At 39.7% G+C, this 12,291-nt stretch overlaps 1 protein-coding gene across 1 annotated transcript in view; it reads left to right on the top strand.

The window, feature by feature from the left end:
- Nucleotides 1-12,291, top strand: part of LOC309601730 (leucine-rich repeat transmembrane neuronal protein 4-like) — a gene marked incomplete at both ends in the record, with an annotated part of 239,610 nt that overhangs the window by 185,095 nt on the left and 42,224 nt on the right. The gene's annotated exons all lie outside the window — the stretch shown is intronic.

Genomic DNA, 12,291 nt, shown 5'->3' with positions numbered 1-12,291 from the left:
CAATGTGCAAGAAGAACTAGACTTTTAGAGTCCCTTCTTATGAGGAATGGTGGAAAACATCAACAAGGAATTTAACTGTGGCATCAGAGCTTGCATCACATTATATTACATTGCACTGCACTACTGTACTCCTCTCATCCACCCACACATGCTGAACACATTGCACTGCTACACAGTGCCTTTCCCTACCCCAGCTGGACCCAGGGCCAGAGAGACCGAGCAATCGCCCTGCTTGCTCACCCATGAAACAGTATATTACTGCCTTGCATCCAGACAAAGCTCCCCTTGACATCACTTTTTGTATGCAAAGCATTGATTACCTTGAAAGAAAGTTAAGGGCCAATAGTTTCAACAACTCCTAATGAATTTTGGTCTGTAACTTCAGTCACAAAGTTAGTTTTCATTTCAAATGCATTTAAATGGTGTTAATATGGCATTTCAATGAGACAAGTGGCTCAGTCATTCCTTCATCCACCTAAGACGAAAGAGACCAAGGTTGGTTTCAGTGTCCATCCAAAACTGATTTAGATAGCTCACGTAGGCCCTTATGTTCACAGGTATTTCTGTTATTCCCTTGTAAAAGTGTCGAGACTTACATAACTATAATCCTTCAAACATCTGAGCCCAGAACTTACTTTCCCGCTGTACCTTACTTTCATCATCTTTAAAATTCATGTTAGTGAGTCCTAAATTCACCAAGATAATGAAGGATGTGCATGCTAGAAATCATGAGGTGTTAGGATAATTTTAATCTAGCCGAGATTGACAATTGTCAGGCTCCTTTGAAAATCACAGATTTAAAAATAAAGTCTGTATTATTAACAATTCTGGGTGCAAAGGAATCAGAGCATTATAAACAAAGACCTTATTTTCTACTAATTGATCCTGTACCATTGCCATTAACACGAACAGGATTCAAATATCTTTTATACAAAATTAATATAAATTTGTTAGTCCTTAAAATCGTAGAATGGCTTAGGTTGGAAAAGACCTTTAAGATCATCAAGTCCAACCGTTAACCTAGCACTGCCAAGTCCACCACTAAACTCTTAATCCATGGATTGCTGGCTGACTCAATGGTTCCTTCAAAGGAACTGTGAGTGTCTATTAAGTCAATGCAGGTTTAGGTAGCTTTGATCTGTGCATTAAGCACTAACACCATGAATTTGTATAATGCAGACAGTGTTTGTACTGCAGCTGCTTAAGAAAGCCTCATTATTGTGACCGTCTTTTTTTAAATGCAGAGCTGCAAATCCTGGCTGGAGGTAGAAAGCATGCTAAATCTCATCTACTTTTGTGACTTCCACAACACAGAATCTGAGCTCCTCCTAATCTTCAGTATAGTTGTGCAACCAGGTCCTTGTATGAAACAGGGCATCACTGCATCTCTCAAGCCACAGGCTCACTATATATCTGTATGTACATGGATTCATGTACATTACTTAATCTACTGATATCTTTGTTTTACTGAAACCGCTAATATACAGTATGGTACCTGATAATAATTTGGATCACTTTTCCATGCTCACTCTTCCTTCAAAGAATGGTTGATTGTTTTGAAATGAAACTGAAGTGAACTGATAAAGGTGTTCTATGATAATGTTTTTCATCTGGCAGAATCACAGGAAAAGGGCTCTGTCTCAGTATTGTAGGTTCAGAGATGTTGAGGCCAGAGGTACCACTTAGTCTTCTCATTTAGCCTCATCTACAGGGTACAGCATTATGTTAGTCTAAATATGCCAAGACTAAGCCCAGGAACCAGACAATTCCCTGACAGAGTTTTTAGCAGCCCTGAAATTTTATTTTTCAAAATTTAGTTCAGTTTGTTGTTGTTGATGTTACTGCTGCTATGAGCTGTTTTCTGAGCAACTGGTGGATTTTCTCAGTTTCTTTCTTCCCCCAGCCTCCTCTCCAAAGACTCCTGCTGTCCCATTCATACTGCAATGAGGTACAGTCCCCATGAACTTATGGTGCTCTGAGTGTGTGGCACAGGACAACTTGCATTTGATTTCTGTGAAAATACAGAGCAGCTGATAATTTATTTCATTCTAAACTCACATTTTCAATTAGCTGTCTACTAAGAGCACTATATCGTTATAGCATACATTGACAGTTAGACAGTCAAAGCTGTATTTTTAGTTCTTGTACTCTAGTTTTCCCTCTAGATGCTCATACTCTTTTTTCAGAGTGTAAAAATATTAATTAATGAGAGACTACCATTCACACAGTGACACTGGCTGTCAGTAACTACCGAATGTGATTTAAAAAAAACCTAAATAACCAAACTGTGAGCACATGGCAGAGATGGCAGTATGATAAGGGAGATGAGAGAAGTTAATTGCCGGACTTAAAAAATATCTAGGGAAGGGAGGTGTTGAAAAAGTTTACAGTGAAAATTACTGATGTATAACAAATTAATTAGAAAGGCTAAAGCTAGAAATGAAATCCTAATTATAAAAGAAGCAAAGATATGGACTGGAGTCTCAGGGAAAAAGATTGTTGTACACTAATGTTAACAGGACAGCACCAGTCTATTTGAGGACCTTGTTGCAGGTCATTTGGTTGTGTGGAGTCTTGGAAGGGTACTCTTTATCTTCTGCTTCATCATGGCATGAGAGGCTGCGATGCAGCACAGCAAGTGGAGGTTAAAGCGTTAACTCAGCCCTGCTGAGATGTGTTGAATAGTTTGGCTATCAATCAGAGCTGATCTTGTTGACAGGGTGAGTTGTGTTTGCACGTCCCAGGGGATGGAAGGGCATAGGTATCATGTGTGTCAGAGGGTGCAGAAATGACTGCTCTTTATTTCTGCCTGCAGTCTCCTCTCCCTGGGGTGATATAACAGTGGGAACAAGGCAACGTAGGTAAGAGAGAGAAAATTTAGATGCAGGGAAATAAAAAGATGATGTTATGCAGACTGCTGTGGAGATCAATCATTGAGGTCTATTAGGGGGTAGGAAATAACTACATTGTCCTTAAAATCTACTCTTCTAGGTCTGCTACAAATAGTTAGAGTTTCTCTTTTCTGTTGTGTGCAGTCAAAACCCTCTAAATGGTGGTGTTATGCCTCTCTTGATGAGGTCACCCGGGGATAGCCTCACTTGAGACATTTCCTCCTTCCTATATTGGCCTTTTGACTTTGTTCAAGTGCAGCAGCAATTGAACATATGTTAAGTTCCCTATCACAGGGTTATCTCCGTCCTTGAAAAGAGATCTGAGTATAATGTCTTTTTCATCTCTAAGCATGATAATGTTCTCTATCAGTCTTTTCTTCAACCCTCTTGGTACCAAAGAGAATAAAAAAAAAATGCCCCTTGATTTCCTCAGTGAGCTCTGGATCAAGCCTGTACTTTTTACAATATTTTGGATGTGAGGAGAGAAAAATGAACTGAATAATAACAGACAACTGTGAGACAGTGTTGCATCAGAGTCCCCAAGATATTTCTTGTCTAGGTTTTTGGATCACATGCTCTATTAAGAGGTCATCTATTAATAGGTTATAAAAGATTAGTAAAAGATTAGTCGGTGATCATTGGATATTTTCAATAAATTACAAGTCTACAAGAGGTAGATGTCGTGTTCAACAGGTCAATGATCAAAGCAGGGCTGTTTCTGTATTAATGTTTTCTCTATACATATAGCTATTTAATCAATTCATAGTAGAGATCCTTTCTTAACACACTCTCGAAAACTACATGTCCCTTAAAAGCTTTTGATAAGCACCTTCTAATGATGTTTAGATTTTTCACATATACCTTCTGTTCTCATGTGATGAGTATTTTAAGGTAATTTAGCATTTTAGTAATCTTTTAAGCAGATGATACTTTTTAACACCACCTGCACCTGATTTTCTGTTCTATTACACATCAGTTCATCCTTTCATCTTCCTTGTTCAGCATCCCCTATGGAAAGACTTTTGGAAGTTTACTTTAGATTTGACATTCTAAATTTTATATATTACATTGTCTAGCAGGCTGCTTCTCTCCATCCACGCGACCTTTTAAAATGGCTTCAGAACTGAGCCTACGGTTCTCAGAATATCTGTGAACGTGGCTCCATCTGAACACAGATCTTTTTGCTTAGCTAATAACAGTATTCTCTATTCAAAAAATAAGTAGTAGGGGGCATCAACCATTCATTTATAGCCTACTTCTTATTGCATTGCAATGTAAATACATTGAGGAAGGTATGAAATTGCTTGTGCTGCAGTATAATAAGCCGCATGTGTACACATAGATTCTTTTTTCAATATCGCTTTTCAAACCCCAAGCCATCCCAGAGTGCTTTACCAAGTCAAATTACTTATTTATGGACTTCTGCAAAATAAGTCTGATGTATAGTACTGCCTCTGTAGCTTTCATCACTGTAATTGTCTTAGTGTGTTTGCTAAGTAGTTACAAATATGATATCTCATTCATTACTTTCAGCTTGTTTGGCATTTTGTAGCAGTGAGCGCACTAGGATTTAATTTACTTGAATTGCTACCATACGATCTTTCCCTGGGTATTTCAACCAAGGCGCTTGGGTTCTGACTGCAGTGCCTCGTGTACTCCATACCGCACTCCGCGTTGAGTGGAAAGCACTCACAGAGCTTACACTGCAAAGTACTTCAGCATTGACAAGGCTGAAAGGACAGAGCCCCAGCAAAGCTGACCTAGAAGCTTTTGTGGAGAAGAATAAAATTTTTCCCCCTCTATGATATTTGCTTTATTTCTGCTCCTGTGTTTTCTCCGTTGACTTCTGTGAGGTTTAAAATAACAGTCTTTGAGCTCAGCTGCAATCCCTAGGTAGTTGGAGGATGGCAGAGAGCTCGTGTCGTGTGTCGGTATAGATTAAATCAGAATGTTATCTTGCCTTTCTAATCAAATCTTTTCCTTTGGTATACTGACTAACTGATATAATAGATCACTGTTTTAGCTTAGGCCTCGCTTTTTTTGATGCCCTGGGTTACCAGTAAAAGCTTACTGGAATGAGGCAGCCATCTCACACCGAGGAATGAAGTTCTCCAAGTCTCTCTGTACTGTTCCAGCATGCAAATGGACTGGACTGTTCCAGTTTACAGACCATGTTTGTGCACACAGACAAATATGAAGGATTTGTACACTGAGAATCTGGGCTTTAAATGGTCTCCAGAGAACTATCACCTGTGCTGCAAATCACTGCTTCCCTGGCCCACAGCTGGGGCTACATGCTCAGATGATGTACACTGGCATAGCTGCCTTCCTTGCCTGAAGTGGAAGTAGTTCATCCGTGCCAGCTAAGCAGCTGGCCTTGGGGCTTTGTTTTGGGAGCTGGCCATCAGTTGGGAGACAAAATCCCAACATGGACAAGGTCTAAAAGCAATTACTGTCTTGGCACACTACCAAAGTTGATCTTTGAAGGTGAAAATCAAGTTCAGTGTGTCAATCTGGACTGCTTTAAAGCAGCTGTTTTTCTCCTAAACGATATTACAGATATTTTATTAAAACTAGCAAAACTTATGCCCCGTTGTTCTTCATCTTCAAAGCTGATGTTACTGCAGTTTCATTATTCAACCCATCAGGCAGGAACAGTTTCATAAATGAATACAATTGCATGCCGGGGTGGTAGCATTACTGAATAAACTGGATTTTCATCCAGCCATGACTGTTTGGATTACAACATTTAGAATCCATTGCTTCAGTAACTTCTCTTAAGCAAAGATCATAGCACAACTTGAGCTTTTAAAACCACAGGAGGGACAGAGGAAACGTTTTAAAGGGCTTCATGTTGCATGTACAGATTAAGGGAAATCCAAGTGGGAGAGGTTAATAGAGCAATGCCTTTGTTAGCAATGAATGCGAGAACAGGAAAACAATCCTTCATGTTTCTTAGATCCAGCATTTATCCCAAAGCTCCTGATACAAGATTTCTCTCAGTGCTGTTAACAGCTGAACTCAAAGACGTTCAGAATTCAGCAAAGTGTGCAGATGCTTGATGTCAAAACAAAAGTTAAGGTTTGAACTTAGGTTGTTCAAAGGATTGATACCTTTGTGATGGACATTATGACTTTGGACTAAACTGGAAACTCTTCTGATCAAATACTGTGACATCCACAATCCTGCTTTTACCGATTAATGATTCCTATGGTGGCTATCAGAATGGTTGAAGGAACCTTGTAAGATTCTCCATGAAAATACCCTTTTTTTCCTTCTTTTTGCTGCAGGTAGGAATGCCCTTTTCTAACTAACTTGTTGATGTAGCTGGGAGGATAAATAAGTTTGTCTCTTTTCTTGTGTCTCTTCTTTGTCTCGATTATATTTGAGTTGAGTTTGAATGGAGAGTGTTTAGTTACAGTTCTTGGCTAGTTCTCTGACAGGAACCTGGATAATTTGGGGCAATTTACTGAGCTTTTTTGTGCATCAGTTACCTATTTTTAAGCAAAGATAATGAGAGTTCTGTTCTACTTGTCTGTTTGTGATGTCTCCTAATACATGTTCCTGACCTTGCCTGGGGCCCCTATTTATATAACATTTAGATTGCAGTATAAACAATTATGTTCATACTGTATTTATGTTTACCCATCAGGCTTATGGGGATTTTTTTATTCATAACCCTTTTACCCGTGTTTGTTCAGATAGAAATTATGTATGCGATGGCATGCAGGTGAGAGTTTTGTTCTACTATTTTTCTTTATCAGACTAAAAGAAAAGGTGAGAGAGACAGAAGCACCAAAGCATTGCTACAGCTGCCTTGAAACCCATAAATTTTAGATATTGGATTTAAGGTTTTGAAGATTCTTGATAGAAATACTACCAATGGAGAGGCACCGTTGGGATTTATACCATACTTTGATTTAATTATTCTTAGAGAAGCATTATGTCCTGTCAAGGCATTTGTCCTTTGCTGTCAAGGCTGCAAGCGCCAATTTCAGTTTTCCAGAGGACCCATAATAGTCTGCAAATAAGTAAGTATGAAAAATTGTGGATATAATTATTATAATTTTTGGTGTCATGAAATGATAATCCTTTTAAGTATGCTCCAAACAATATATTCATCCATAATTGCACATATTCAGACTTTCCTGTGCAGTATTTTATTTGCCTTTGTGTCAATATCAGTATCGGCAGGAAAAAAGCCATACTGTTTGTGAAATATACCGAGGTCTTTGCATGAAAATGATGAAATGACACAGGTGTAAAGGGGGCGGTTGTTTTCTTCCTGTTCAGAGGAAACATCATTTGCTGTCTTGAAACACATTGTGGTTTTGCATGTGCTTTTCAATTATACCAAAAGATCCTTTGAGTTAGGAGAGCAGCTAAGAGTTGCAGGTGGCGACTGGGGCCGCTGTTTTAGTGGAGGCTATATAAATGTTTATTCGTAAGGCCACTGCCTGCCCAATAGTGTTGCCAGTCAATCTCCCAGTCAAGGGTTACATTAGACGAAGTGTTAAAGCTGAGCTCCTGACTGCTCTGGAGCCTTTGTACATCACTCAAACACTTTTGTGAACCCATATAGTTAATTCTGATGTTCTGGCAATTCCAGCTTGGTACCAAGTCAGATTTACTAAGAGGAGAAGGCAGCTAGCACCCTCCTCTACCCTCCTTCACTAGCACTGCCCCATGCAGCAGGCTTATTTCTGCAAAAGGTTGAAATTGGAGCTGCCTGTCTCCTTCGAGCACCTACCTCACCTTCCCAGGTCGTCCTGAACTTTCAGTTGTCTGTGTTGTCACTTTTAATTTCATAGCATCTAAGGCTGGAAGGGACCATTAGATCATCTACTCTGAACTTCTGTATATCACAGACCATTAAGTTTCACCCAGTTACCCCTGGGTATATCTTCACTTCCAGTCTTTAAACTTTTATGTAGTGTTCCTATGCTGTGTTTCATCACAGAGGTAGCTACATTTCAGTGAAATGTATTCTGTTTCGAACCAGTAATGCTTGTAAAGTGCATTAGGAGCCTTCAGAATGAATAGAACTTGTATATATTTGGTCTGAGATTTTCAAAGACGCTTAGGGAATTAGGAGGCTCGGTTCCCATTAATTTTTATGAGAATTTAGCATCTAAATGCCCTGGGTAGCTTTGAAAAATCTTCTCTTTTAGTGGGAGGCATAAAAGTAACCATTTAGAATTAGTTGAATTGTGTATGTAGTTCGTTAGTGGTAGATACTTCAGAATAAGATGATTAAAAAATCCTGTTATAGACAATTATATAATGACCTGCTCTGAAGGTGACATTTTCTTTCTGACTCTAAGCACTTCGTTGTTGGCTTGGGAGTTTATACTCCTTTTTAACTCCTTAACCCACTTAATATAAATCAAGAAGTTCTTAAGAACCATAAAAATGTCTAATGGCATTTTAGGTTCTACTACTTTATCAATATTGGTATTTATGAAGTAGGACAAAACTCCTAATTGTTTCATTGTGCACTGATATGTGAACTACAGTTCTCATTAGCACGAGCTTTCACTGATAGGGACACTTGTTTAACAGAGGAATTAATTTTCTCCAAGATGGTAGTACTGAATGTTTATTACTGTTAGTAATAACTGTTCTTTGACTGATGTTTTTGTAAGGATTATCAGGCATCAGAATTTCAAGAGACTTCGCTGGTGGTAGATGTGGTCCTAGTATTCAGGATTTTCTATTCAGAATCAGAGAGATTTACAAAAACTCAGCTTTGCTCTCTGGAAAAATAACTTGTATAACATGATGACATTTTGGAAATGTACTAGAATATGCTACATATGTACTAGAATATCATACACATGTATCATAATAGTTTTTCTGTATATCATTCTCCACTTTCCATGCCTAATTGCATTAGGGTGCCTAATTGCATTTGAAAAATACCTTGGATAGGATAATTCCCTATTACATTTCAGAAGGCTACTCCATAAGCTCCCATGAAGTTGTCTCACATGGGTTAGTTATCCTGCTCTTCTCCACTGGGAGCATGTGTTATGGTTTCATAGTCTTTGGCAGGGAGATTTCCCCACTTACTCATTTCCAATTCCTCTCAGTCACTTCACATTGCTCTTAATCACACCCACCATAAATAATTTTTCTCCAGCCTCTCTTTTGTATCTTTCGGGTATTTGTAAGCAGTTGCGTTCTGTCTCCATGATCACTTAACCAAGGATGGGCTGATGTAAGACAACAGCTAGTAAGAAACGTTATAGTATGTATTGAGTACACCTGCCTTCCTAATTATTACATGCCAGGTTTAATTGTATGACTGCAAATATCGGATCAGACTACTTCCCATGACATGCTGTGACTAAAACAGCCCACATTTATTGTGAAGGTACATGTTGCCCGAAATGGAAATATTTGTCTTATTTGACACAAATTATAATTATCCTAAAGAACCTGAAGGTTCTTCCTCCTCCTCTCCCCCTTTTTTTCTTCCTAATTATCACTGTAGCGCCTGATGAAAATGGTTGGTATTGCTGCTCATTAGCCAAATAATTTCTTTAGCCATTGTCAGAAATTTAGGCAACCAATTTGGAAAAAATACTCTCGTGCAAAGCAGAGCTTTTGCCTTTAGAAAATTCCCAAATGCAGATCAGGTTCTCTGTTGGTGTAAATACAAGAAACTACACTGAAGGTAGTGTAGCTGCATTCCCTTGAAGTAGAGACAAATTTAGCGCTCTCATTTAAAATCAAGACACCAAATTTTATTGATTGATATTGAAACTATAAATTGAGCCTGACATTAGCAGGTATAAGTCTATACAGCACCTAGTGCTTCCATGGAGAGACAAGATTTATACTGGCTGAGTATCTTGATTGAAATCCTGTGACCTTTCATTATTTTGCAGTGAAGTAATTTAAGCGCAGCACTGACAACCCTGGATGTTCAAACACCAGCCTCCAACCCCAGTCAAAAGACCATGACACACTGATTTCCTTTGAGTCCTTAATTTCTTTGGAGCTCTTGAGGGTTTGCTTCATAGTCATGTTTTAGGTGAAAGGTCTTGAAACCTTTTTTTCAGTGAAAATTGTGATAATCTCGTAATTTCATGGTATCAGAAACTGAAGTATTAAGAACAAACAAATATTATGAGACATGATAAACCCTAAGAGTGTTCAGCACCGTAAGCAGACCAAGACTTGGCACAGGTTAGAATGTCGTTCACAGGAATGACCGACTACAGATGTTTTTAGTCAGTTCTTAGTCAACCTTTTCACAGCACAGACAGCCCAAGGTGCCACTGGTTAGAGGGTGGACAGCTAATGCAGGACCTGGGCACCCAAGGGCCAAAGAAGTTCTTAATGCGTGAGTAAAGATTGAACAAAAAGATTGGTTTTGGTTTCATTCAGATGAGTGGAACTTTGTTGTGACCAAGTATCTCAGTTTGCTGCTTTGCTCTCAGCAAGAGTTTTTCAGAATAAGGGCTTCCAGCTTCACAGCTGTATAGAAGTGCTAATGATGGGCCAGTAGTTGTTATAATTAGAATCCTGGAAAGAAAGAGGGAAGGCAGACCCTGGAAAACAAGGGTGAAGGGTGTCTTAGGAGTTAAGTTCATGATCTGAGACGTTGGCTTAGTTCCCAGCTCTGTCACAGTTTTTCTGTGTGACCTTGGACAAGTTGTGTAATCTTTCTTTACCTGAGTGCTGTGTGTGGGAGTAATGATGTCTCCCTGGGCAAAAAGATGGCTTTCCTGCTGCATTTTGATGCTGGAGTGTCTGGGATCACAGGTGTTTCTCAAAATTCAGAACATTACTATATAGATTATTCTATCCTACGTGTATATGGAGCACTTGATAGGCACATAGCTATATAAATACAGATATAATCACACAGAAGCCTGCTATATTCCTTTATTCATGCTGCAGTCCTGACAGATGTGTTCTCAGCAAGATTCCACCATATTCCACAGCTGAGCGGAGACCGTATGCTATTGAAACAAAAGAAGATTAATTAGGCTGTCATTGTCTGAAAATGGGTTTGTGGATGGCAGGCATGCTCAGTAGCCTGTATAGAGTTTGTCCATTTTTTTAATTATAGAAACAGAGAGAGGGAGAGAAAGAGAGAAGCCTGGCATAACCACCAGTCTACGAGTGGCAGGATGTTTACCCAAGTGGCCATGCACTATTTGTTCGGCAGCAGTGACACAGTGAAGGATTCGGTGTGCTGCTCTGCTACCTAAGGAGTGAGTGCATGCTGCAGAGTGGGTAGATGAAGCATGCTGGAGTTGAACAAATAAACATAATCTCTGTATGCTTCTGCAAATGAATTCACTCATTTCTGGAAGTCATTGGTCCATTAAAACCTAAAATTTCTTGCATGTCAAGTCAGGCCAGTGTCATACTCTCTGGGGTCCCCATGTGTAGGGAAGGCTTGACTTATCTCACCGTAAGCTTGGAGCCCGTTTGCCAGCAAAAGCAGGTGCAGCACAAGAAAATGTACCCCTAGGGAAGGGCAGATGATGTCTGCAGTACCTCTGAGCCCCTGGGGCAAGTGGCTGTAGTGCCAAAATCAGCTCGTAGTTCCAGCTGCTGCTGCGTAGGTGCACACTGTTTGAGAGCTGGGGCTGGCATGGCCTCTCCCCAGGGTCTCCAGGCCACATGGTGTTGCTCTGTCCTGGAGCATCTTCTGCGGGCAGCTCTGTGGGTTCCAGGTCTGACTTATACTGAACAGCAGCTTTTTTTGCCAGCCTGAACTTGGGCTTATTTATCTGAGGGCTGAATTGTGCTTGCAGGCGAATGAATTTTTGGTATCGATTCATTAAAATTAGACAGCATCTAGGTAGCAGACTGGAATGCAGTTCTTCTGTTTAAACAACAGCAGCAGCCACCTGCAGTAGGGGAAATATCTGCCTGTGTGCAATTTGAGACCTGTTGTATCCTTCTAAAGATCAAGGAGATGAACATTGTATTCAAATTCTTTCTAATTTAGTTCTGCTCCATTATATGCATCTCAGAAATGAGCACCTGTTTTATTCTTTTCTTCCTTTAAAGAGAAGGGGGCGATCTGCTTTCAGGCATTGAAAGGGTTAAAGCCAAGATAGACAAAGCCATTGTATTAAAATGCCTCCTGAAAGAATTAAAGCCTAGGGGCAAGGAGGATATTTAAATATCTTAGTCACTTAACTAAACAAAAGAAAGGCCTTTGGGATTTAGGGAGTAGTTAGAATGGTTGCAAGATAAGGGGGCTCTGGGATAATCCCATCTCAGACAACTGGGCCTCGGGAGAACAAATGCATGGAAGATAAGAAAGTTGCAAGAGGATGACAACAGCAGCCTTGAAGGACATGGTCCCAGAACTGAAGCAAAGGTCAGTCAGCGAACACAGTGAAGAAGACTACGAGCCTTCATCTGAAGA

The sequence above is a fragment of the Platalea leucorodia genome (assembly GCF_965183815.1).
Source record: "Platalea leucorodia genome assembly, chromosome: W".
Taxonomy (NCBI): Eukaryota; Metazoa; Chordata; class Aves; order Pelecaniformes; family Threskiornithidae; genus Platalea; species Platalea leucorodia.
Note: the sequence above shows the minus strand (reverse complement) of the source record. Positions and strands in the feature narration are given on the sequence as shown.